This window comes from Pseudophryne corroboree, chromosome 3, assembly GCF_028390025.1.
Source record: "Pseudophryne corroboree isolate aPseCor3 chromosome 3, aPseCor3.hap2, whole genome shotgun sequence".
NCBI classification, from domain to species: domain Eukaryota; kingdom Metazoa; phylum Chordata; class Amphibia; order Anura; family Myobatrachidae; genus Pseudophryne; species Pseudophryne corroboree.
This window is the reverse complement of record NC_086446.1, coordinates 384953832-384977662: the sequence shown is the minus strand read 5'-3', so window position 1 is coordinate 384977662 and position 23831 is coordinate 384953832. Positions and strand designations below refer to the sequence as shown.

At 46.7% G+C, this 23831-nt stretch overlaps 1 protein-coding gene across 5 annotated transcripts in view; it reads left to right on the top strand.

The window, feature by feature from the left end:
* The first annotated feature begins 8095 nt into the window (after positions 1-8095).
* TANC2 (tetratricopeptide repeat, ankyrin repeat and coiled-coil containing 2) overlaps positions 8096-23831 on the top strand; it is a 1023243-nt gene continuing 1007507 nt past the window's right edge. For all 5 annotated transcript variants that reach the window (XM_063960011.1, XM_063960012.1, XM_063960008.1 and 2 more), the window contains exon 1: positions 8096-8372. The gene's annotated coding sequence lies outside the window, so the exon portion shown is untranslated. The remainder of the gene's footprint in view (positions 8373-23831) is intronic.

Sequence of the window (23831 nt, the reverse complement as noted above, 5' to 3'; positions counted from 1 at the left end):
ACACACAGTGCAATTTTGGCTATGGCCGATTTTGCCTATACTAGAAATAGCTCATATTTCTATGCATGCACTTTTTTCCATGCTCCTACTGTAGATGTTTATACAGGGAAAAATAAAACTCGACTGACAGTTTAAAAAAATATCAGTATGGGTATATTTTGTTAACTAGAAAGCAGTGAGATTGAAATTCGCCTGTCTTCACAGAATGTAACACAGTTATTAGATAAAGTGTGCCATACCACCAGCATTGTGTTCTAGCAAAAAATGTTGAAAGACAGACATTCCTTAACCTACGTTAGAAATTCCAAAATTCCCAGGTGGTAAGAAAGGAGAGATGGCCCCGGTAGTGTAGCTTTGAGAACAAGCAACAAAGGAAAAGTCTATGGGTCTAATTCAGTAAGGATTGCAAATTCTGCTAATTAGCAGAATTTGCAATCCTTCTGTTTGCATGCTGGGGGCCACCCATCACAGGGCAAGGCCGCCCAGCATGCTGACCGCCGCCACCTCCCCATTCAACAAGCAGAAATAAAGGATGCCTACTGCTAGCATCCTTAGCTGCACACGCAGAAGGCCTGCCGTCATGTCGATCGCGGCGGCTGCGTGTGACATCACACAGCCGCCTCGAATGTGCCCCCACCATGCCCCCTTTCGCAACGCACCGCCACCCCCGTTTGCCGGCTGCCGGCCTCGCAACGCTCCTTCTCCGCCCTGGAAACAGAGCATTGTGACCTCCCCTGCCTGTCAATCAGAAAATGCAGGCGCATGTGTGTGTGTATATATATATATATGTATAGAAGTGGGGAAGCCGGCGCTTAGGTAATGTTTGTGGTACTAGTTTTACAAAATTACATAGAAACACCTAATTCTAGCATATAACACATCTCAATATTTCTTTGAGTGGCAGCTTATGAAACAGAAATTTGTGTTTGTTAGACACATAAAGGTGAATATAAGAAGAGGAGAACACAAGCGCCAAAATGTGTTTTTTAAAATATATAAAAGGTGAACACGGATAGGTGAGGTGGTAGGTTTGACTTGATCACTTATCTGATTTAGATATGCAATGTTTAATCAAAAAAGAAAAAGAAAAAGGGTAGCGTTGTGGTGCACAGGGTCATAAGTTGGCTGTTTATTAATAAATTAAAACATAACTTTTATTGGTAATTTAGAATAAAATAAACTCCCCACCAATCAAAAAAAGAGGCGAAATATTAAAAACTAGAAGATAGTAAGAAATGAAATATTAAAAACTGGCGCTGAGACACCTGATATTGCTCCTATAGTCCTAAATAATCGATCCAAATATCAATGTTAGTATTGTGTAGTGGTGTGTAAATTATCACCTACTTAATATAAATGTTAGTCCTACGTAGTGGTGTATAAATTACCACCACTATAAATGTAGTGATCCTCTAACTGACATCAAACGAAACAGAAATAAGGGACGTTCCTCCTATATTTATGCTGTTATATCATTCGGGAGTGGTAAATAAATTTTACAAATCTCATTGAGTAATAGACTTGAATACTATGTCTCCCTCATACATTGTTGCAAAATTAAGTTCTGCTAGACTCTCCACCATCAGAAAGTGACAGAATGAGTCACTCGAGAAAGAATGTAACAAATATACTAAACATTCTTTGTACTATGAACTGCTGTAAAACAGAACAGAGTCTGTTTGGATGATTGTTCACACTGCCTGTGTAAATAATATACTCTGGGGTGATAGAATAATTAATTAATGGATATGATCACTTAATCTTTCCTCTATGTACAGCTAGAGTCTATAATAAATTTGCAGAATGAGTTCTCCACACACTTCACTGAAGCAATAATTGCTCATCTGCACAATCTTATAGGCAGTATTAATTTTCACAGTCAGTAAAATTAAAGATGACATGTATCTCATAACAGGGGTCTAAACGTTTGTACCCACAATCAAGTAGTGTCTCTTTATGTGGTGAGCTGATAGCAGTCTGCTGGGTTCACGTTAGCCGTGTTACATAGAACGGCATTGCATAGTCCGCATATGTACGATGTTACTGGCAGGTATAAATCACTCACAGTGAGAGAGATAACATATGTCTCGTGTTTAAGGAGGCAGTGTTATATTGTGTTTAAGGTGGCAGTGTTATATTTCACTGTTCACACTGCCTGAATGGATATTCCTGTTAGCGTATTATACTGTGAACTAATATAGGATTCTGAAGATTGTGTTAATAAACTTAAAGGATGACAGGATATTTAATAGATATAATTGACTGATGACTTGACAAATTATTCTTTCCTCTCTATATTGCTAATATCTATAATAAGATTGCAAAGTAAATTCTAAACACATCTCACTGAGGCAATAGCTTCTCATCTGCACAGTATTATAGGCAGTAATATTAGAGACCTAGGCATTTGCACCCGCAATTAACAATGTTTCTTTGTGTGTTGAATTAATAGCGGTATGCTGAGTTCACATAAGCCGTACTAAGTGAGACGGCATTAAGCAGTTCTGATCTGCACGATGTTGCAGACAGATATAAATCTCTGACAGTGGGAGAGATATCGTGTGTCTCTTGTTAGGGGAGGCAGTGTTATGTTTCATTAACACTTTCACCTCAGGTTCGATCACTTCAATTAGACTAACACAAACAATAAACACAATATCATTAGGGGCATATCTCGGGCCGTCAGCGCCTTACTCCAATGCGCATTTCGCCCGGGGAGATCCCGGACATAACGGGGCCAGTAGGAGTAGTACTTGAAAGAACATTGGGGTCATGCTTCGTTATTTAATGGAAATACTTTTGGCTCTTCATTGGTGAATTGTCAGAATGGAGTACAGGAAGTGAGGTCATAACTAATGGACATTAGGAATCACCCCTCTCTGGTATAAATAGGACCTCCAGACTCACTGTTGTTATCCCCATGATGAAGTCCAACTATTGACGGACGAAACGCGTCGGGACGCTTTGCAGATATCCAATTTATGGACAGATAAGCTTTATATGTTTTTATTTCTTGTACGTGTGTCATTCAGCCATTCTTATATTATTGTATTAAATTTATGTTTTTAAATTTTACACTGATGTGGCTAAGAAATATTTACTAATGGGAATTTGCTAAATCCCTAATGATGCCGCTCTGATCCAGACAGTGTATATGCGACATGTTTTATGAATGGTACACACTATGTTTTGCTTTGTTTTTATTTCCATGTACTGAATCCAAATGAAGGATGACAGATCATTGCATATCTAAATCAGATAAGTGATCAAGTCAAACCTACCACCTCACCTATCCGTGTTCACCTTTTATATATTTTAAAAAACACATTTTGGCGCTTGTGTTCTCCTCTTCTTATATATATATATATATATATATATATATATATATATATACACATTTACTTATATTGCACCAGCATATTTCGTTGCGCTTTGCAAATGGGGACAGAACAGTAATAAAACAAGACTGAGTAATAACAGACAGACAAAGAGGTCAGAGGGCCCTGTTTGCAAGCTTACAGTCTATAGGGAAAAAGATACTGCATAATATATATTGTTCCGCTAGATTGCAGTGGTTTTTGATGGGCGGCATGATGCAGTCACACAGGGATGTGTGAGTGTACGAAGATAAAATATGTTAAGTTACAGTATATGTGTAATGTGTGAGTGTAGAAAGATAAAATATGTAAAGTAATGTGTGCACTGTATAGAGGGGAGGTAATTGGATAGAATAGCTTATGGAGGTTATGTGGGTGCTTCAGAAATATGATATGCTTGCCTGAAGAGGTGAATTTCCGAGGAGCGTTTAAAGGAATGCATATGCGTGGGAGGGCATTCCACAGAGTGGGTGCAACCTGAAAAAAGTCCTGTAACCATGAATGAGAACAGGTAATGCGTGTGGATGAGAGTTAGGAGATACTGTCATTTGAGATAAAAGCGATGAGATGGATGTTCAATATGTTGATGTAGTTGGTCATTAGCCTTATTAAGTAGAATAATTTTATATTGACTTCGGTTGAATATAGGTAACCAATGCAGGAACTAACAAAGTAACGGAGCAGAGGATGAAGGTTTTCAGAGGAATATCAGCCTCACAGCTGTATTTAAAATAGATTGTAGGGGTGAAATTCTGTTTTGAGGAAGACCATTTAGGAGATTATTGTAATTATCAATGTGGTAGTCTTGTGTAAGACATGGGCTACTCATAACCTGCACACCATGGTCAGTGAGGAGCTTATCTTCTATGCCATCCACAGAGAAGTGCCTTTTCATCTTGTTGATGACTGTAGTACTTGCAATGTTTAGTAGATGATCCATCTTGAAACTGTTGGAGTATAAATTAACTAATTCCAAGAGCTCCTTCACCCTCCAATCAAAAAATGTTTGCAGCAACTATGGACCAAGGAAACTCATGCACTTCATACAGAGTGAGTGGTTGTTTGACATGATGAGCTTGGAAAGCTCTGCAGGGAGCGATGAGCTCGGAAAGCACTACAGGGATAACAAGCAGTGACAACCCTCTCAATATCGTCTGACATTAAGGGCCAGAACAAGACATCTTTAGCTCAGCACTGGGTGCCTTCCCACCAAGTTTTCCCTTGGTGAACTTGATGTGCATAGAATCTCTGCAAGGCTTAAGGGATCATAAACAATTGACCTAGCAATAGAATGCCATCAGAAAGGACCACTCATTACTCAAAGAAGGCCTATCAGTGAGGATGATGTGGGACAAATGTTGGCAGACATCATCATTGAGTGTCGCATCAAGGAGTTCTTCCAAATGCCTTGAAGGCAATACATCAAATTCCATAACATTAAGATCATCATCACTATCAGCGTCATCAGTTGGAAAGGTAAGCATGGTACAGGGCTTCAAAACACATGGAGTTATTTGCTACATTTGTACACCACATCCAAGTAATACTGCTGGAGCTGGAGCATGAAACGCTGGATCCTGGCATAGCTAGAGTGGGATTCGGACTATAGGTAGACAATGTCTAGTTTGACAGTCAATAGGTCGACCCCATATAGCCGACACGGACAGAAGGTCAACCCATGAAAGGTCGACAATGGAAAAGGTCTACATGGACAAAAGGTTGATAGGTTCAAATTGTTGGAAAAGCAATGGTCAACATACTTATTGTCGATAAATGTTTTTTGAGGGGTTTTCATGTTTTGGACTTTTTCCATCCTTGACTATCCATGTCACAAATCATAACCTTTAGTAAACAAGTCAAGAGACATCCCCATACTTCTGTGCATCAGAGTTGAAATGAGGGGTGTGCACCCACTGCCACCACCCAGGGCACAAGGATGAGGGGCACCATTTTCAACCTGCGGGGTGCCTCTCCAAGCTCCAAGGAAAATGAGGGGGCTGCTTGAGGAGTCGATGTTGCGACACATGGTACATCGATTGTGGAGTGATCAGATCCAGCAGCACAGTTCAGTATTGTTCAGATATGCAAAGTGGGCATCGCTGGGTTTGCTCAGTCCTTCGCACAGAAGTACACAACAGAGATGCTCCAGCTGACATTTGCATATTTCTGTACTTGCGAATCCATGAGAAACTGCAGCCCAGTATTATTTCCATGCACCTCTGAGTCAGACCCATTGAGTCAAGATATAAGATGGCATATATATGTCGGTGTATTGTTGTCTAAACTTCAACAGGGGTTAGAATTGTCACATAATGTGTTCACAATTTATATAAAGTATGATGTACTCCTACTTGGCTTGCCACCCACAAGCAGGGCCATCTTAACATATAGGCACACTGGGCAGATGCACAGGGCCCCACGATTCTAGGGGCCTTCAAGCATGGACGGGCTGGGCCAGAGGGCATCTGCCTCCAAGGGGTGCCGACAGCTCTGCCGGACCATGGTACAGGGAGGGGGTGTGACCAATAAGGGGGAGATGTGGCCAGACCCCTCCTTGAAAAAATATTCAAAATTATACCTCACTGTACGTGCGGGCATGAAGCTGATGTCTGCACACCACAGGGGAGTGCCAATAAGGATCTGGTGAGCGGTGGCAAGTGGGTGTGATAGCTCCCCCACACAGGGAGAGAGGACTGACTGCTGCTGCAGCTGCCTCTCTTCCCAGCGTGGAAATGTGGCACTCTGCACCACGGGAGGGGGAGGGGGTTGTCAGCGGGTAAAGCATACCACCCCTCTCCCCCCGCGACTGCTGTCTCCAGGGCTGGTGCCTCCGGAGCTCCATGGGAGGTAGGTAGTGAATGCTGCCTCTCCACTGTGCTGGTGATGACACAATAGACGCACCATCGGCCGCAACATCGACTTCTCAAGCAGCCCATCTGGCGCACAGCCTCCATTGTAATTTTCTGAAAACATGGCTATTGTGTAGTTGTCGATTTTCTGGATGCCCACTTGGGAAAAAGCAGCTAGGTCGGTACAGTGGGTGGTAATGAGGGCATGCCATGGCATAGGAGGTGGTACAAGGGGTATGATGGATGTGATTGCATCATCGTGGCCACGCCCCTGCTATACAATGCCAGGATTACCAGCTAAGAAAACACAATTGAGTGTGAATCATGTCATCAGCCATCCAGTCACCCACTTCACTCAGTAGCCCTCATTCCGAGTTGATTGCTCGCTAGCTACTTTTAGCAGCCGTGCAAACGCATAGTCGCCGCCCACGGGGGAGTGTATTTTCGCATTCCAAGAGTGTGAATGCCTGAGCAGACGAGCGGTACAAAAACATTTTGTGCAAAACAAGACCAGCCCTGTAGTTACTTATTCTGTGCGATGATTGCTGTGACGAAGGTCCCGGAATTGACGTCAGATACCCGCCCTGCAAACGCATGGACACGCCTGCATTTTTCCAAACACTCCCAGAAAACGGTCAGTTGACACCCATAAACTCTGAATGGAATCGTCGCTAGAAGCAGTGCAAAACAACGATGCTCTTTATATCACAGCAACAACGGCAGCTAGCGATCAACTCAGAATGAGGGCCAGTAAGCGGATGGCTGGGTGGGAGGTGGCGGCTGACAGCGGTAGACTTGCCTTGCCCACTCTTCCAGGTGGCTGGTAGTGCCACCCAGTTTTAGAGAGCCTTCTAGACGTTCCAGGAGATTAGGCATGTATGGGCTGTGGTACAGCGAAAGAGATTGCAGCTGTATGCCAAAACACACCCATGACACCTTCTTTAGGTTACCTTTCAGTCTCTGCCCTGAAACATCAACGGATCACAGACGCCATCTCAAGTCATTGGGGGTCATTCCGAGTTGACCGCACGCTGCAACTTTTTGCAGCCCGTGCGATCAACTAGACGCCGCCTATGGGGGAGTGTATTTTTGCATAGCAGGGCTGCGATCGCTTGTGCAGCCGAGCTATGAAAAAACATTTTGTGCAGTTTCTAAGTAGGCCTGCACTTACTTACCCACTGCGATGACTTCAGCGTCTCAGGTCCCGGAGTTGATGTCAGACATCCGCCCAGCAAACGCCTCGACACGCCTGCGTTCGGATCTACACTCTCCAAAAACGGTCAGTTGACGCCCTGGAACACCTTCCTCCTGTCAATCACAGTGCAATCGCAGCAGCGATTGTTTTCTTCTTTAATTCAGTCGCTGCCCAGCGTTCCCCGTCGCCGGGCAGCGACGCACCTGCGCATTGCGTCTGCTGCGCATGCGCATTCTGGACCCATTTGCATGACTGCGAAAAAAAGCAGCGTGCGAACGGGTCGGAATGACCCCCATAGTGATATCGTAAGCTTGTGCATACACCATCGCACGCATTGGTTTGCGCATGTGAAGTCAGGGTTTCCTAGAATTTTTGAGCATGTGCAGCAGCACAAACATCAGCACTGTGTGCATCTCTGAGTCGGGTCCAATATTATTACTTTGTAATAATCAACACACGGCTTATTATGTCGCAATTGCCTTTAAGAAGCACTTGCATTAGTCAAATAAATTAAAACAATGAATTAATTAAATAATAACTGGAGTAACCACATGATGAATAATCACAGAGCCTAGCCATGAAATGTCTGACTGCTACATATACTGTAGCTTATTAATTGAGAAAAGGCTAGTAGGCGTGGCCAGCAGTCAGGGCTCCTGCATATGTAATGAGGCGATGGGCGTGGTAACGGCGTTCGGTCCTAGAGTCGGTGGGTCGGTGCGGGCCGTAGCTGCGGGACCGGGAGGGAAGCACTGGAGGAGGTGAGGCAGAAACCGAAGTTAGGAGGATCGGGGAAGAGTGACCACAGCTTCGGACGTAGGGAGGGCCCACGGAGGAGGCTGTCAAAGAACCAGGGCCGGTTCCCGTACTGCGGAGGGAGCCGGCCTGGGGAAGAGGCTGACGAAGCTGCCAGGACAGACGTGGAGGTGGCGGCTGCTGCTGCTGCTGCAGGTGAGATACAGCAGGGGACGAGGCACGGATATCATTGTGCAAGCAGCAGTGCATCAATATTGCAGTGTATACTACAGAGCACTGATGTACTGTGTTATATATACATGTGCACGTCTCTTGGCTGCAAATCAATGCAAATGCCATCTATGAGCTAACCACTCCAGTGTATACACATGGCTGTTGATTAATGCATGTGCTGTTCTGTGTATATATGTCTGTAGTACTGTATATATCTCTTCTACAGTCTATAGAAATATGCAGGTATCTTCACTGTAACAATGTTCATGCTTCTAGACAATATAGCAATGTACATTTCCACAATGTCAATTTATGCCTATTCTATATACTTGAACAATGCATGTTTTCTCTGAGCTGTATAGTGATGTAGTCTCATGACCTAGAAATATTTCTATTCCTATGCAGTAGTATGTGCACCTTTTTGTACTGTAGTGCAATGTATACATTTGCTTAGCTCTATAGCAGTGACACTCTGCAGTATGGTATAATGTACAACAAGGCTCTGCAGTAACCAGGCAATAGTATATCGAGGTGCAGTTGCCAGGTTTACTACATTGTAAAAAAAAATAAAAAAAAAATGTCATGGATATCCGTTTAGGTGCTTTTCATGAAGGTTTAGTGTTTTACATTATGCTTTGTGCAATACTATGTGTGTTCTGTATTGTACTGGCCTCTGCAGCTTGGTACAATGATACACAAGGTCTTCAATTACAGACTGGTATGCAGCAATGCACAAGACAGCGTGCTTTATATTGTACCCTGGGTTTCTTGTAAGTAAGAGGAACTTGGGACTCTGCGTGTGACAAGGAACATGTGTCAGTGTGTGTATAGCACACTGTGTGACTCGAAGCGGCTGCCACAACTGAAATCGTTACCAGGTTCTTCTTCAGGCCACTTGGTTTACAGGTTCACACATCTGTGTCAGCAGACAGCATTCGTCTGGAACGGATGCTTAAATGTGTGTCTAAATGTTGACACTGGCAAGCACCTGGCTTTTCAATTGTACAGTTGATGTGGCTGTGGTGCATTAATTATAAATAATATAACGTGGATGTAAATGTAGAGGTAATTGTGCTATGCTTTATTTCTCTAACGTCCTAAGTGGATGCTGGGGACTCCGTCAGGACCATGGGGAATAGCGGCTCCGCAGGAGACAGGGCACAAAAATAAAGCTTTAGGATTAGGTGGTGTGTACTGGCTCCTCCCCCTATGACCCTCCTCCAAGCCTCAGTTAGGTTTTTGTGCCCGTCCGAGCAGGGTGCAATCTAGGTGGCTCTCCTAAAGAGCTGCTTAGAAAAAGTTTTTTAGGTTTTTTATTTTCAGTGAGTCCTGCTGGCAACAGGCTCACTGCAGCGAGGGACTTAGGGGAGAGAATTTCAACTCACCTGCGTGCAGGATGGATTGGATTCTTAGGCTACTGGACACCATTAGCTCCAGAGGGAGTCGGAACACAGGTCTCACCCTGGGGTTCGTCCCGGAGCCGCGCCGCCGACCCCCCTTACAGATGCTGAAGATTGAAGGTCCGGAAACAGGCGGCAGAAGGCTCTTCAGTCTTCATGAAGGTAGCGCACAGCACTGCAGCTGTGCGCCATTGTTGTCACACACTTCACACCAAGCGGTCACGGAGGGTGCAGGGCGCTGCTGGGGGCGCCCTGGGCAGCAATATTTTAATACCTTATGGCAAAAGAATACATCACATATAGCCATTGAGGCTATATGTATGTATTTAACCCATGCCAGTTATCTAAAACTACGGGAGGAAAGCCCGCCGAAATAGGGGGCGGGGCTTATTCTCCTCAGCACACAGCGCCATTTTCCTGCTCAGCTCCGCTGTGAGGAAGGCTCCCAGGACTCTCCCCTGCACTGCACTACAGAAACAGGGTAAAACAGAGAGGGGGGGCATTTTTTGGCGATATATTGGATATATTTAAGCTGCTATAAGGAACAACACTTATATAAGGTTGTTCCCATATATATTATAGCGCTTGGGTGTGTGCTGGCAAACTCTCCCTCTGTCTTCCCAAAGGGCTAGTGGGGTCCTGTCTTCGATAAGAGCATTCCCTGTGTGTCTGCTGTGTGTCGGTACGTGTGTGTCGACATGTATGAGGACGATGTTGGTGTGGAGGCAGAGCAATTGCCGATAATGGTGATGTCACCCCCCAGGGAGTCGACACCGGAATGGATGGCTTTGTTTATGGAATTACGTGATAATGTCAGCACATTACAAAAATCAGTTGACGACATGAGACGGCCGGCAAACCAGTTAGTACCTGCCCAGGCGTCTCAGACACCGTCAGGGGCTGTAAAGCGCCCTTTACCTCAGTCGGTCGACACAGACCCAGACACAGACACTGAATCTAGTGTCGACGGTGATGAAACAAACGTATTTTCAAGTAGGGCCACACGTTATATGATCACGGCAATGAAGGAGGCTTTGCATATCTCTGATACTGCAAGTACCACAAAAAGGGGTATTATGTGGGGGGTGAAAAAACTACCTGTAGTTTTTCCTGAATCAGAGGAATTAAATGATGTATGTGATGAAGCGTGGGTTAACCCAGATAGAAAAATGCTAATTTCAAAAAAGTTATTAGCATTATACCCTTTCCCGCCAGAGGTTAGGGCGTGCTGGGAAACACCCCCTAGGGTGGATAAGGCGCTCACACGCTTATCAAAACAAGTGGCGTTACCGTCTCCTGATACGGCCGCCCTCAGGGATCCAGCGGATAGGAGACTGGAAACTACCCTAAAAAGTATATACACACATACTGGTGTTATACTGCGACCAGCCATCGCCTCAGCCTGGATGTGCAGTGCTGGGGTCGTCTGGTTGGATTCCCTGACTGAAAATATTGATACCCTGGATAGGGACAGTATTTTATTGACTATAGAGCAATTAAAGGATGCTTTCCTTTATATGCGAGATGCGCAGAGAGATATTTGCACTCTGGCATCGAGAGTAAATGCGATGTCCATATCTGCCAGAAGGAGTTTATGGACGCGACAGTGGTCAGGTGATGCGGATTCCAAACGACATATGGAAGTATTGCCGTATAAAGGGGAGGAATTATTTGGCGTCGGTCTATCGGATCTGGTGGCCACGGCAACTGCCGGAAAATCCACTTTTTTACCTCAGACCCCCTCCCAACAGAAAAAGACACCGTCTTTTCAGCCGCAGTCCTTTCGGTCCTATAAGAACAAGCGGACAAAAGGACAGTCATATCTGCCTCGGGGCAGAGGAAGGGGTAAGAGAGGGCAGCAAGCAGCCCCTGCCCAGGAACAGAAGCCCTCCCAGGGTTCTGCAAAGCCCTCAGCATGACGCTGGGGCCTTACAAGCGGACTCAGGAGCGGTGGGGGGTCGACTCAAGAATTTCAGCGCACAGTGGGCTTGCTCACAGGTGGACCCCTGGATTCTGCAGGTAGTATCTCAGGGTTACAGGTTGGAATTCGAGAAGTCTCCCCCTCGCCGGTTCCTAAAGTCTGCTTTGCCAACGTCTCCCTCAGACAGGGCGACGGTATTGGAAGCCATTCACAAGCTGTTTTCTCAGCAGGTGATAGTCAAGGTACCCCTCCTACAACAGGGAAAGGGGTATTACTCCACGCTATTTGTGGTACCGAAGCCGGACGGCTCGGTAAGACCTATTCTAAATCTGAAATCTTTGAACCTGTACATACAAAAATTCAAGTTCAAGATGGAGTCACTCAGAGCAGTGATAGCGAATCTAGAAGAAGGGGACTTTATGGTGTCCCTGGACATAAAGGATGCTTACCTGCATGTCCCAATTTGCCCTTCACATCAAGGGTACCTCAGGTTCGTGGTGCAAAACTGTCATTATCAGTTTCAGACGCTGCCGTTTGGATTGTCCACGGCACCTCGGGTCTTTACCAAGGTAATGGCCGAAATGATGATTCTTCTGCGAAGAAGAGGCGTATTAATTATCCCTTACTTGGACGATCTCCTGATAAGGGCAAGGTCCAGAGAACAGCTGGAGGACGGAGTAGCACTAACCCAAGTAGTGCTGCAACAACACGGGTGGATTCTGAATTTTCCAAAATCTCAGTTGACCCCGACGACACGTCTGCTGTTCCTGGGAATGATTCTGGACACGGTTCAGAAAAAGGTGTTTCTTCCGGAGGAGAAAGCCAGGGAGTTATCCGAACTTGTCAGGAACCTCCTAAAACCAGGGACAGTGTCTGTGCATCAATGCACAAGAGTCCTGGGAAAGATGGTGGCTTCTTACGAAGCGATTCCATTCGGCAGATTCCACGCACGAACTTTTCAGTGGGATCTGCTGGACAAATGGTCCGGATCGCATCTGCAGATGCATCAGCGGATAACCTTATCGCCACGGACAAGGGTGTCTCTTCTGTGGTGGTTGCAGAGTGCTCATCTGTTAGAGGGCCGCAGATTCGGCATACAGGACTGGGTCCTGGTGACCACGGATGCCAGTCTGAGAGGCTGGGGAGCGGTCACACAGGGAAGAAACTTCCAGGGAGTATGGTCAAGCCTGGAGATGTCTCTTCACATAAATATACTGGAGCTAAGAGCGATTTACAATGCTCTAAGTCTGGCAAAACCCCTGCTTCAGGGTCAGCCGGTGTTGATCCAGTCGGACAACATCACGGCAGTCGCCCACGTAAACAGACAGGGCGGCACAAGAAGCAGGACAGCAATGGCAGAAGCTGCAAGGATTCTTCGCTGGGCGGAAGATCATGTGATGGCACTGTCAGCAGTATTCATTCCGGGAGTGGACAACTGGGAAGCAGACTTCCTCAGCAGACACGATCTACACCCGGGAGAGTGGGGACTTCATCCAGAAGTCTTCCACATGATTGTGAACCGTTGGGAAAAACCAATGGTGGATATGATGGCGTCCCGCCTCAACAAAAAACTGGACAGGTATTGCGCCAGGTCAAGAGACCCTCAGGCAATAGCTGTGGACGCTCTGGTAACACCGTGGGTGTTCCAGTCAGTGTATGTGTTCCCTCCTCTGCCTCTCATACCAAAAGTACTGAGAATTATACGGCAAAAGGGAGTAAGAACGATACTAGTGGCTCCGGATTGGCCAAGAAGAACTTGGTACCCGGAACTTCAAGAGATGCTCACGGAGGATCCGTGGCCTCTACCTCTAAGACGGGACCTGCTTCAGCAGGGACCGTGTCTATTCCAAGACTTACCGCGGCTGCGTTTGACGGCATGGCGGTTGAACGCCGAATTCTAAGGGAAAAAGGCATTCCGGAAGAGGTCATTCCTACACTGGTAAAAGCCAGGAAGGAGGTGACTGCACAACATTATCACCGCATTTGGAGAAAATATGTTGCGTGGTGTGAGGCCAGGAAGGCCCCCACGGAGGAATTTCAACTGGGTCGATTCCTACATTTCCTGCAAACAGGATTGTCTATGGGCCTCAAATTGGGGTCCATTAAGGTTCAAATTTCGGCCCTGTCGATTTTCTTCCAGAAAGAATTGGCTTCAGTTCCTGAAGTCCAGACTTTTGTAAAAGGAGTACTACATATACAGCCCCCGGTTGTGCCCCCAGTGGCACCGTGGGATCTTAATGTAGTCTTGGATTTTCTCAAATCCCATTGGTTTGAGCCGCTCAAATCGGTGGAGTTGAAGTATCTTACATGGAAAGTAACCATGCTACTAGCCCTGGCTTCAGCCAGGAGAGTATCAGAATTGGCGGCTTTATCATATAAGAGCCCATATCTGATTTTCCATACGGACAGGGCAGAACTGCGGACGCGTCCTCATTTTCTGCCTAAGGTGGTGTCAGCGTTTCACCTGAACCAGCCTATTGTGGTGCCTGCGGCTACTAACGATTTGGAGGATTCCAAGTTGTTGGACGTGGTCCGGGCATTGAAAATATATATTTCAAGAACGGCGGGAGTCAGAAAGTCTGACTCACTGTTTATATTGTATGCACCCAACAAGATGGGTGCTCCTGCTTCTAAGCAGACGATTGCTCGTTGGATTTGTAGCACAATTCAACTTGCACATTCTGTGGCAGGCTTGCCACAACCTAAATCTGTCAAGGCCCATTCCACAAGGAAAGTGGGCTCATCCTGGGCGGCTGCCCGGGGGGTCTCGGCATTACAACTCTGCCGAGCTGCTACTTGGTCAGGGGCAAACACGTTTGCAAAATTCTACAAATTTGATACCCTGGCTGAGGAGGACCTTGAGTTCTCTCATTCGGTGCTGCAGAGTCATCCGCACTTTCCCGCCCGTTTGGGAGCTTTGGTATAATCCCCATGGTCCTGACGGAGTCCCCAGCATCCACTTAGCACGTTAGAGAAAATAAGAATTTATTTACCGATAATTCTATTTCTCGTAGTCCGTAGTGGATGCTGGGCGCCCATCCCAAGTGCGGATTGTCTGCAATACTTGTACATAGTTATTGTTACAAACAAATTCGGGTTGTTATTGTTGTGAGCCGTCTGTTCAGAGGCTCCTACGTTTGTCATACTGTTAACTGGGTTCAGATCACAAGTTATATGGTGTGATTGGTGTGGCTGGTATGAGTCTTACCCGGGATTCAATATCCTTCCTTATTGTGTACGCTCGTCCGGGCACAGTATCCTAACTGAGGCTTGGAGGAGGGTCATAGGGGGAGGAGCCAGTACACACCACCTAATCCTAAAGCTTTATTTTTGTGCCCTGTCTCCTGCGGAGCCGCTATTCCCCATGGTCCTGACGGAGTCCCCAGCATCCACTACGGACTACGAGAAATAGAATTATCGGTAAGTAAATTCTTATTTTTGTATACATGTGTATGCTATACTAGAATAGGGTGTGTATCATGGGGTCGACCTCTATTAGGTTGACATGGTCAGTAGGTCAACACATAAAAGGTAGACACTTGAAATGGTCGACACAAGTTTGTTTTTTTTCTTTTCTCGGACGTCCTAGTGGATGCTGGGAACTCCGTAAGGACCATGGGGAATAGCGGCTCCGCAGGAGACTGGGCACAAAAGTAAAAGCTTTAGGACAGGCATGTCCAACCTGCGGCCCTCCAGCTGTTGAGAAACTACACATCCCAGCATGCCCTGACACAGCTTTAGCATTCTCTGACAGCAAAACAGTGTCAGGGCATGCTGGGATATGTAGTTTCACAACAGCTGGAGGGCCGCAGGTTGGACATGCCTGCTTTAGGACTACCTGGTGTGCACTGGCTCCTCCCCCTATGACCCTCCTCCAAGCCTCAGTTAGATTTTTGTGCCCGAACGAGAAGGGTGCACACTAGGTGGCTCTCCTGAGCTGCTTAGTGAAAAAGTTTAAGTATAGGTTTTTTATTTTCAGTGAGTCCTGCTGGCAACAGGTTCACTGCACCGAGGGACTAAGGGGAGAAGAAGCGAACTCACCTGCGTGCAGAGTGGATTGGGCTTCTTAGGCTACTGGACATTAGCTCCAGAGGGACGATCACAGGCCCAGCCATGGATGGGTCCCAGAGCCGCGCCGCCGGCCCCCTTACAGAGCCAGAAGACAGAAGAGGTCCGGGAAATCGGCGGCAGAAGACGTCCTGTCTACAACAAGGTAGCGCACAGCACCGCAGCTGTGCGCCATTGCTCTCAGCACACTTCACACTCCGGTCACTGAGGGTGCAGGGCGCTGGGGGGGGGGGTGCCCTGAGACGCAATAAAAACACCTTAGATGGCGAAAAATACATCACATATAGCTCCTGGGCTATATGGATGCATTTAACCCCTGCCAGTTTTTCCTTAAAAAAGCGTGAGAAAGGCCACCGAGAAGGGGGCGGAGCCTATCTCCTCAGCACACAAGCGCCATTTTCCCTCACAGCTCCGCTGGAAGGACGTCTCCCTGACTCTCCCCTGCAGTCCTGCACTACAGAAACAGGGTAAAACAAGAGAGGGGGGGCACTAATTTGGCAGATTAATCAATACAGCAGCTATATAAGGGAAAAACACTTATATAAGGTTATCCCTGTGTATATATATATAGCGCTCTGGTGTGTGCTGGCAAACTCTCCCTCTGTCTCCCCAAAGGGCTAGTGGGGTCCTGTCCTCTATCAGAGCATTCCCTGTGTGTGTGCTGTGTGTCGGTACGTTGTCGACATGTATGAGGAGGAAAATGGTATGGAGGCGGAGCAATTGCCTGTAATAGTGATGTCACCCCCTAGGGAGTCGACACCTGACTGGATGGTCTTATGGAAGGAATTACGTGTGTCAAGTCAGAAAAATATCACTATGCACACTACCATATTTGCACCTCATGCGAGTGCCTGTTGCATGTTCATGAGCCCTGCCGTGCGTGCGCATACTCGCCGTTGCGGGCACCCGCGGGCGCACGGTGTGCGCATTTACGGTAAAGTTTATGTGCGTCTAGCGGGCGACTCGTTCATAACATATTTTAACTGTATAACGTATTTTGTAGATCATGGTCCCTTTGATAGATTCTGAAAGTTTAGTTAATATAGCATGTTCATGGACAAAGAGATCCCTCTTTGTTTGATACGAAGGGTCAGACATGGGTCATACAGTGGTGTTTAGTATCCATCGGAACAGTATTTAATTAGCAATATTCCGGTGTTGGTTTGAAGCGGATTAATCGCTCGTGCGAATAGTTATGGACATAAGAAGTTTATGTCCATTTACTATTATTTGCACTTACTTATCCATGCGGCGGGAAACCTAGTTTCCCACCCACCTGAGCAGTTGGAAATGGTCTCAGCCCACCTGTATGAATCAACCTATGACCTTTTGTTATAATGCGAAGACGAATTCCTGTGTCCAATGAACAATGAGAATGTAGGGACCATTGAATTGTATTGTGTGTGTGTGTGTGTGTGGGGCATAAATAGACAAGCCGACCTGATCCAGCTCACTCTCTTCAACGGTTCTCATCACTGATAATCGGGAGCTGGATATTCAGAAAGGCGCATGCGATCGTTCCCTTTGTGCGTAAGTTTTCTCCGCAATCATATTGTCTTTATTGTTATTGTGAGCCATCTCTCTCTCTCTCTCTCTCTCTCTCTCTCTCTCTCTCTCTCTCTCTCTCTCTCTCTCTCTCTCTCTCTCTCTCTCTCTCTCTCTCCTTCCTCTTTCTCTCTCTCTCTCTTCCTCTCTCTCTCTTCCTCTTTCTCTCTCTCTCTCTCTCTCTCTTCCTCTCTCTCTCTTCCTCTTTCTCTCTCTCTCATTTTCCCTTAAACGTAATTGTATTGTATTGTATTTCCTGTGTAGTTATCTGGTTAGTTAGTCTGTTATATTGTAGTGTATGACTTGTATTGTATTATTCTTTTTCAAGTATAACATTCATATAAGGCGTTAGACCCTAAGCCCAGTATTTGTGTATTTCTTATAGTGTTAAGTATTCTCAGAGCGTCGGTGACGCTCGAACAGCTTTTAAGTTAATAAGGTTACACTGTGTTGCATCTACACTCTATCACTACACTAAGGTTTTCCTGTATAATACATTGTTCATGGTTTACACATAAAGGTTTAACATTGTGAGCGTCAGCGCCGCTGGTGATCTCCTCGTGGTCCCGAGCGTCCGCTACGCTATAGCGAACCATTACGTTAGTCGGCACTCAATAGCGTGCCTGCCTGTGATCTCTTGGCCGTGAGCGAATGTGACACTTGAGCGTCTCGACTACGGCTAAGCGATTGCTACGCAACGTGCGTACCCTTACGGTATTCCATACGTCAATAGCGTACAGTGTTCTTAGACCTCTTAAAGGGTTTTAAATAAGATAAATATTTAGCTTTATCACGTGATAGCGTCAGCACTTTACAAAAGACTGTTGACGACATGAGACAGCCGGCAAATCAGTTAGTACCTGTCCAGGCGTCTCAAACACCGTCATGGGCTCTAAAGCGCCCGTTACCTCAGATGGTCGACACAGACCCAGACACGGACACTGACTCCAGTGTTGACGGTGAGGAAACAAACGTGTTTTCCAGTAGGGCCACACGTTACATGATCACGGCAATGAAGGAGGTTTTGAACATTTCTGATACTACAAGTACCACAAAAAAGGGTATTATGTGGGGTGTGAAAAAACTACCCGTAGTTTTTCCTGAATCAGATGAATTAAATGAGGTGTGTGATGAAGCGTGGGTTTCCCCCGATAAAAAAACTGCTAATTTCTAAAAAATTATTGGCATTATACCCTTTCCCACCAGAGGTTAGGGCGCGTTGGGAAACACCCCCTAGGGTAGATAAGGCGCTCACACGCTTATCAAAACAAGTGGCGTTACCGTCTCCTGATACGGCCGCCCTCAAGGAGCCAGCTGATAGGAAGCTGGAAAATATCCTAAAAAGTATATACACACATACTGGTGTTATACTGCGACCAGCAATCGCCTCAGCCTGGATGTGCAGTGCTGGGGTGGCTTGGTCGGATTCCCTGACTGAAAATATTGATACCCTGGACAGGGACAGTATATTATTGACTATAGAGCATTTAAAGGATGCATTTCTATATATGCGAGATGCACAGAGGGATATTTGCACTCTGGCATCAAGAGTAAGTGCGCTGTCCATTTCTGCCAGAAGAGGGTTATGGACGCGGCAGTGGTCAGGTGATGCGGATTCCAAACGGCATATGGAAGTATTGCCGTATAAAGGGGAGGAGTTATTTGGGGTCGGTCTATCGGACCTGGTGGCCACGGCAACGGCTGGGAAATCCACCTTTTTACCCCAGGTCACCTCTCAACAGAAAAAGACACCGTCTTTTCAGGCTCAGTCCTTTCGTCCCCATAAGGGCAAGCGGGCAAAAGGCCACTCGTATCTGCCCCGGGGCAGAGGAAGGGGAAAAAGACTGCAGCAGGCAGCCTCTTCCCAGGAACAGAAGCCCTCCCCCGCTTCTGCCAAGTCCTCAGCATGACGCTGGGGCCTTACAAGTGGACTCAGGTACGGTGGGGGGTCGTCTCAAGAATTTCAGCGCGCAGTGGGCTCACTCGCAAGTGGACCCCTGGATCCTGCAGGTAGTATCTCAGGGGTACAAATTGGAATTCGAGACGTCTCCCCCTCGCCGGTTCCTGAAGTCTGCTTTACCAACGTCTCCCTCCGACAGGGAGGCGGTATTGGAAGCCATTCACAAGCTGTATTCCCAGCTGGTGATAATCAAGGTACCCCTCCTACAACAGGGAAAGGGGTATTATTCCACGCTGTTTGTGGTACCGAAGCCGGACGGCTCGGTGAGACCTATTTTAAATCTGAAATCCTTGAACACTTACATACAAAGGTTCAAATTCAAGATGGAGTCACTCAGAGCAGTGATAGCGAACCTGGAAGAAGGGGACTATATGGTGTCTCTGGACATCAAGGATGCTTACCTCCATGTCCCAATTTGCCCTTCTCACCAAGGGTACCTCAGGTTTGTGGTACAGAACTGTCACTATCAGTTTCAGACGCTGCCGTTTGGATTGTCCACGGCACCCCGGGTCTTTACCAAGGTAATGGCCGAAATGATGATTCTTCTTCGAAGAAAAGGCGTCTTAATTATCCCTTACTTGGACGATCTCCTGATAAGGGCAAGGTCCAGGGAACAGTTAGAGGTCGGAGTAGCACTATCTCAAGTAGTACTACGACAGCACGGGTGGATTCTAAATATTCCAAAATCGCAGCTGATTCCGACGACACGTCTGCTGTTCCTAGGGATGATTCTGGACACAGTCCAGAAAAAGGTGTTTCTCCCGGAGGAGAAAGCCAGGGAGTTATCCGAGCTAGTCAGGAACCTCCTAAAACCAGGCCAAGTGTCAGTGCATCAATGCACAAGGGTCCTGGGAAAAATGGTGGCTTCTTACGAAGCGATTCCATTCGGCAGATTCCACGCAAGAACTTTTCAGTGGGGTCTGCTGGACAAATGGTCCGGATCGCATCTTCAGATGCATCAGCGGATAACCCTGTCTCCAAGGACAAGGGTGTCTCTCCTGTGGTGGTTGCAGAGTGCTCATCTTCTAGAGGGCCGCAGATTCGGCATTCAGGACTGGGTCCTGGTGACCACGGATGCCAGCCTGAGAGGCTGGGGAGCAGTCACACAGGGAAGAAATTTCCAGGGCTTGTGGTCAAGCATGGAAACGTCATTTCACATAAATATCCTGGAACTAAGGGCCATTTACAATGCCCTAAGTCAAGCAAGGCCTCTGCTTCAGGGTCAGCCGGTGTTGATCCAATCGGACAACATCACGGCAGTCGCCCACGTAAACAGACAGGGCGGCACAAGAAGCAGGAGGGCAATGGCAGAAGTTGCAAGGATTCTTCGCTGGGCGGAAAATCATGTGATAGCACTGTCAGCAGTGTTCATTCCGGGAGTGGACAACTGGGAAGCAGACTTCCTCAGCAGACACGACCTCCACCCGGGGGAGTGGGGACTTCACCCAGAAGTCTTCCACATGATTGTGAACCGTTGGGAAAAACCAAAGGTGGACATGATGGCGTCCCGCCTCAACAAAAAACTAGACAGATATTGCGCCAGGTCAAGGGACCCTCAGGCAATAGCTGTGGACGCTCTGGTAACACCGTGGGTGTACCAGTCAGTGTATGTGTTCCCTCCTCTGCCTCTCATACCCAAGGTACTGAGAATCATAAGAAGGAGAGGAGTAAGGACTATACTCGTGGCTCCGGATTGGCCAAGAAGGACTTGGTACCCGGAATTTCAAGAGATGCTCACGGAGGACCTGTGGCCTCTACCTCTAAGAAAGGACCTGCTCCAGCAGGGACCCTGTCTGTTCCAAGACTTACCGCGGCTGCGTTTGACGGCATGGCGGTTGAACGCCGGATCCTGAAGGAAAAAGGCATTCCGGATGAAGTCATCCCTACCCTGATCAAAGCCAGGAAGGATGTAACCGTGCAACATTATCACCGTATTTGGCGTAAATATGTTGCGTGGTGTGAGGCCAGGAAGGCCCCTACAGAGGAATTTCAACTGGGTCGTTTCCTGCATTTCCTGCAAACAGGACTGTCTATGGGCCTAAAATTAGGGTCCATTAAGGTTCAAATTTCGGCCCTGTCGATTTTCTTCCAGAAAGAACTGGCTTCAGTTCCTGAAGTTCAGACGTTTGTCAAGGGGGTACTGCATATACAGCCTCCTTTTGTGCCTCCAGTGGCACCTTGGGATCTCAATGTAGTTTTGGGGTTCCTAAAATCACATTGGTTTGAACCACTCACCACTGTGGACTTAAAATATCTCACATGGAAAGTGGTAATGCTGTTAGCCCTGGCTTCAGCCAGGCGTGTCTCAGAATTGGCGGCTTTATCCTATAAAAGCCCTTACCTAATTTTTCATACGGACAGGGCAGAATTGAGGACTCGTCCTCAATTTCTCCCTAAGGTGGTTTCAGCGTTTCACTTAAACCAGCCTATTGTGGTACCTGCGGCTACTAGGGACTTGGAGGACTCCAAGTTGCTGGACGTAGTCAGGGCCCTGAAAATATGTTTCCAGGACTGCTGGAGTCAGAAAATCTGACTCGCTGTTTATCCTGTATGCACCCAACAAGCTGGGTGCTCCTGCTTCTAAGCAGACTATTGCTCGTTGGATTTGTAGTACAATTCAGCTTGCACACTCTGTGGCAGGCCTGCCACAGCCAAAATCTGTAAAAGCCCATTCCACAAGGAAAGTGGGCTCATCTTGGGCGGCTGCCCGAGGGGTCTCGGCTTTACAACTTTGCCGAGCAGCTACTTGGTCAGGGGCAAACACGTTTGCTAAATTCTACAAATTTGATACCCTGGCTGAGGAGGACCTGGAGTTCTCTCATTCGGTGCTGCAGAGTCATCCGCACTCTCCCGCCCGTTTGGGAGCTTTGGTATAATCCCCATGGTCCTTACGGAGTTCCCAGCATCCACTAGGACGTCAGAGAAAATAAGAATTTACTTACCGATAATTCTATTTCTCGTAGTCCGTAGTGGATGCTGGGCGCCCATCCCAAGTGCGGATTGTCTGCAATACTTGTACATAGTTATTGTTACAAAAATCGGGTTATTATTGTTGTGAGCCATCTTTTCAGAGGCTCCTCTGTTATCATGCTGTTAACTGGGTTCAGATCACAGGTTGTACGGTGTGATTGGTGTGGCTGGTATGAGTCTTACCCGGGATTCAAAATCCTTCCTTATTGTGTACGCTCGTCCGGGCACAGTATCCTAACTGAGGCTTGGAGGAGGGTCATAGGGGGAGGAGCCAGTGCACACCAGGTAGTCCTAAAGCTTTTACTTTTGTGCCCAGTCTCCTGCGGAGCCGCTATTCCCCATGGTCCTTACGGAGTTCCCAGCATCCACTACGGACTACGAGAAATAGAATTATCGGTAAGTAAATTCTTATTTTTTTTTGCCATTTTCAATTTTAAACCACATGGAGCCCCTGTTAGTGTACCACATGGTGAGTAAATGGGCAAGGTTACTATTCCTAATCGTAGTTGTCCACGTGTATGGCAAAGGATTGGGATGTCCTTAAGAAATACTATAGGGACTTAGGAAAGAAACTTAAGGCAAGGACATCTAAGGTAATATTCTCCGAAATATTACATGTGCCACGCGCTAGTCCAGGGAGGCAGAGGGAGATTAGGGAGGTAAATGTGTGGCTTAGGGATTGGTGCAGGAAAGAGGGGTTTGTGTTCCTGGAACACTGGGCAAACTTCTCAGTCAGGCGCCATCTCTTTTTGTCGTGACGGATTGCACCTGACTGAGGAGGGGGCAGCGGTGCTGGGGGGAAGGATGGTTAGAAGGTTGGAGAGATTTTAAACCAGGAGACTGGGGGGAGGGTTTAGCTAGAAACTACAGGTCATGCAGTGAGAATAGTGGGGATGGCGGTAGTAAATGAAATGGGGGAGAAGTTGGGGGGAGGGTAAGAGCAGGCGGTAAGGTTACTAACATGGGTACTAAAAGAGATTTTACCAAAGCACTAACCAATGACGATTACAGGTCATCATTGCTACATAAGGTGAAAGATGTCCCTAACGCTAGGGAAAATACTTATCTTAGTTGTATGTATGTAAACGCTGGAAGCATTACTGGTAAAAAGGGTGATCTAGAAATACCTGCAGCAAGCAAACAGTATATTATAGGTATTACTGAAACTTGGTGGGACGGATCTCATGATTGGACAGTCAATCTAGAGGGCTATACACTGTTTAGGAGTGACAGACTAAATAGAAAGGGTGAAGGGGTGTGTCTTTACGTAAAGCCGTTTTTAAAACCTGATATACGGGAAGATATTCAGGAGGGGACTGTAGACCCTGTCGAGACATTATGGGTAGAAATTGCATGCGGGGAAAAAGGAATAAAAAAGTTAGTATTGGGTGTATGCTATAGGCTGCCTGGTATCAACCTATCTGATGAGGAATTGTTACTAAAGCAAATTGAAAGAGCAGCAGGAGTAGGAGACATAGTAGTGATGGGAGATTTTAACTATCCAGAGATAAACTGGAAAAACGATTCATGTGATACTGCTAGGGGCAATATGTTTTTAAAAACACTTAATGGTAACT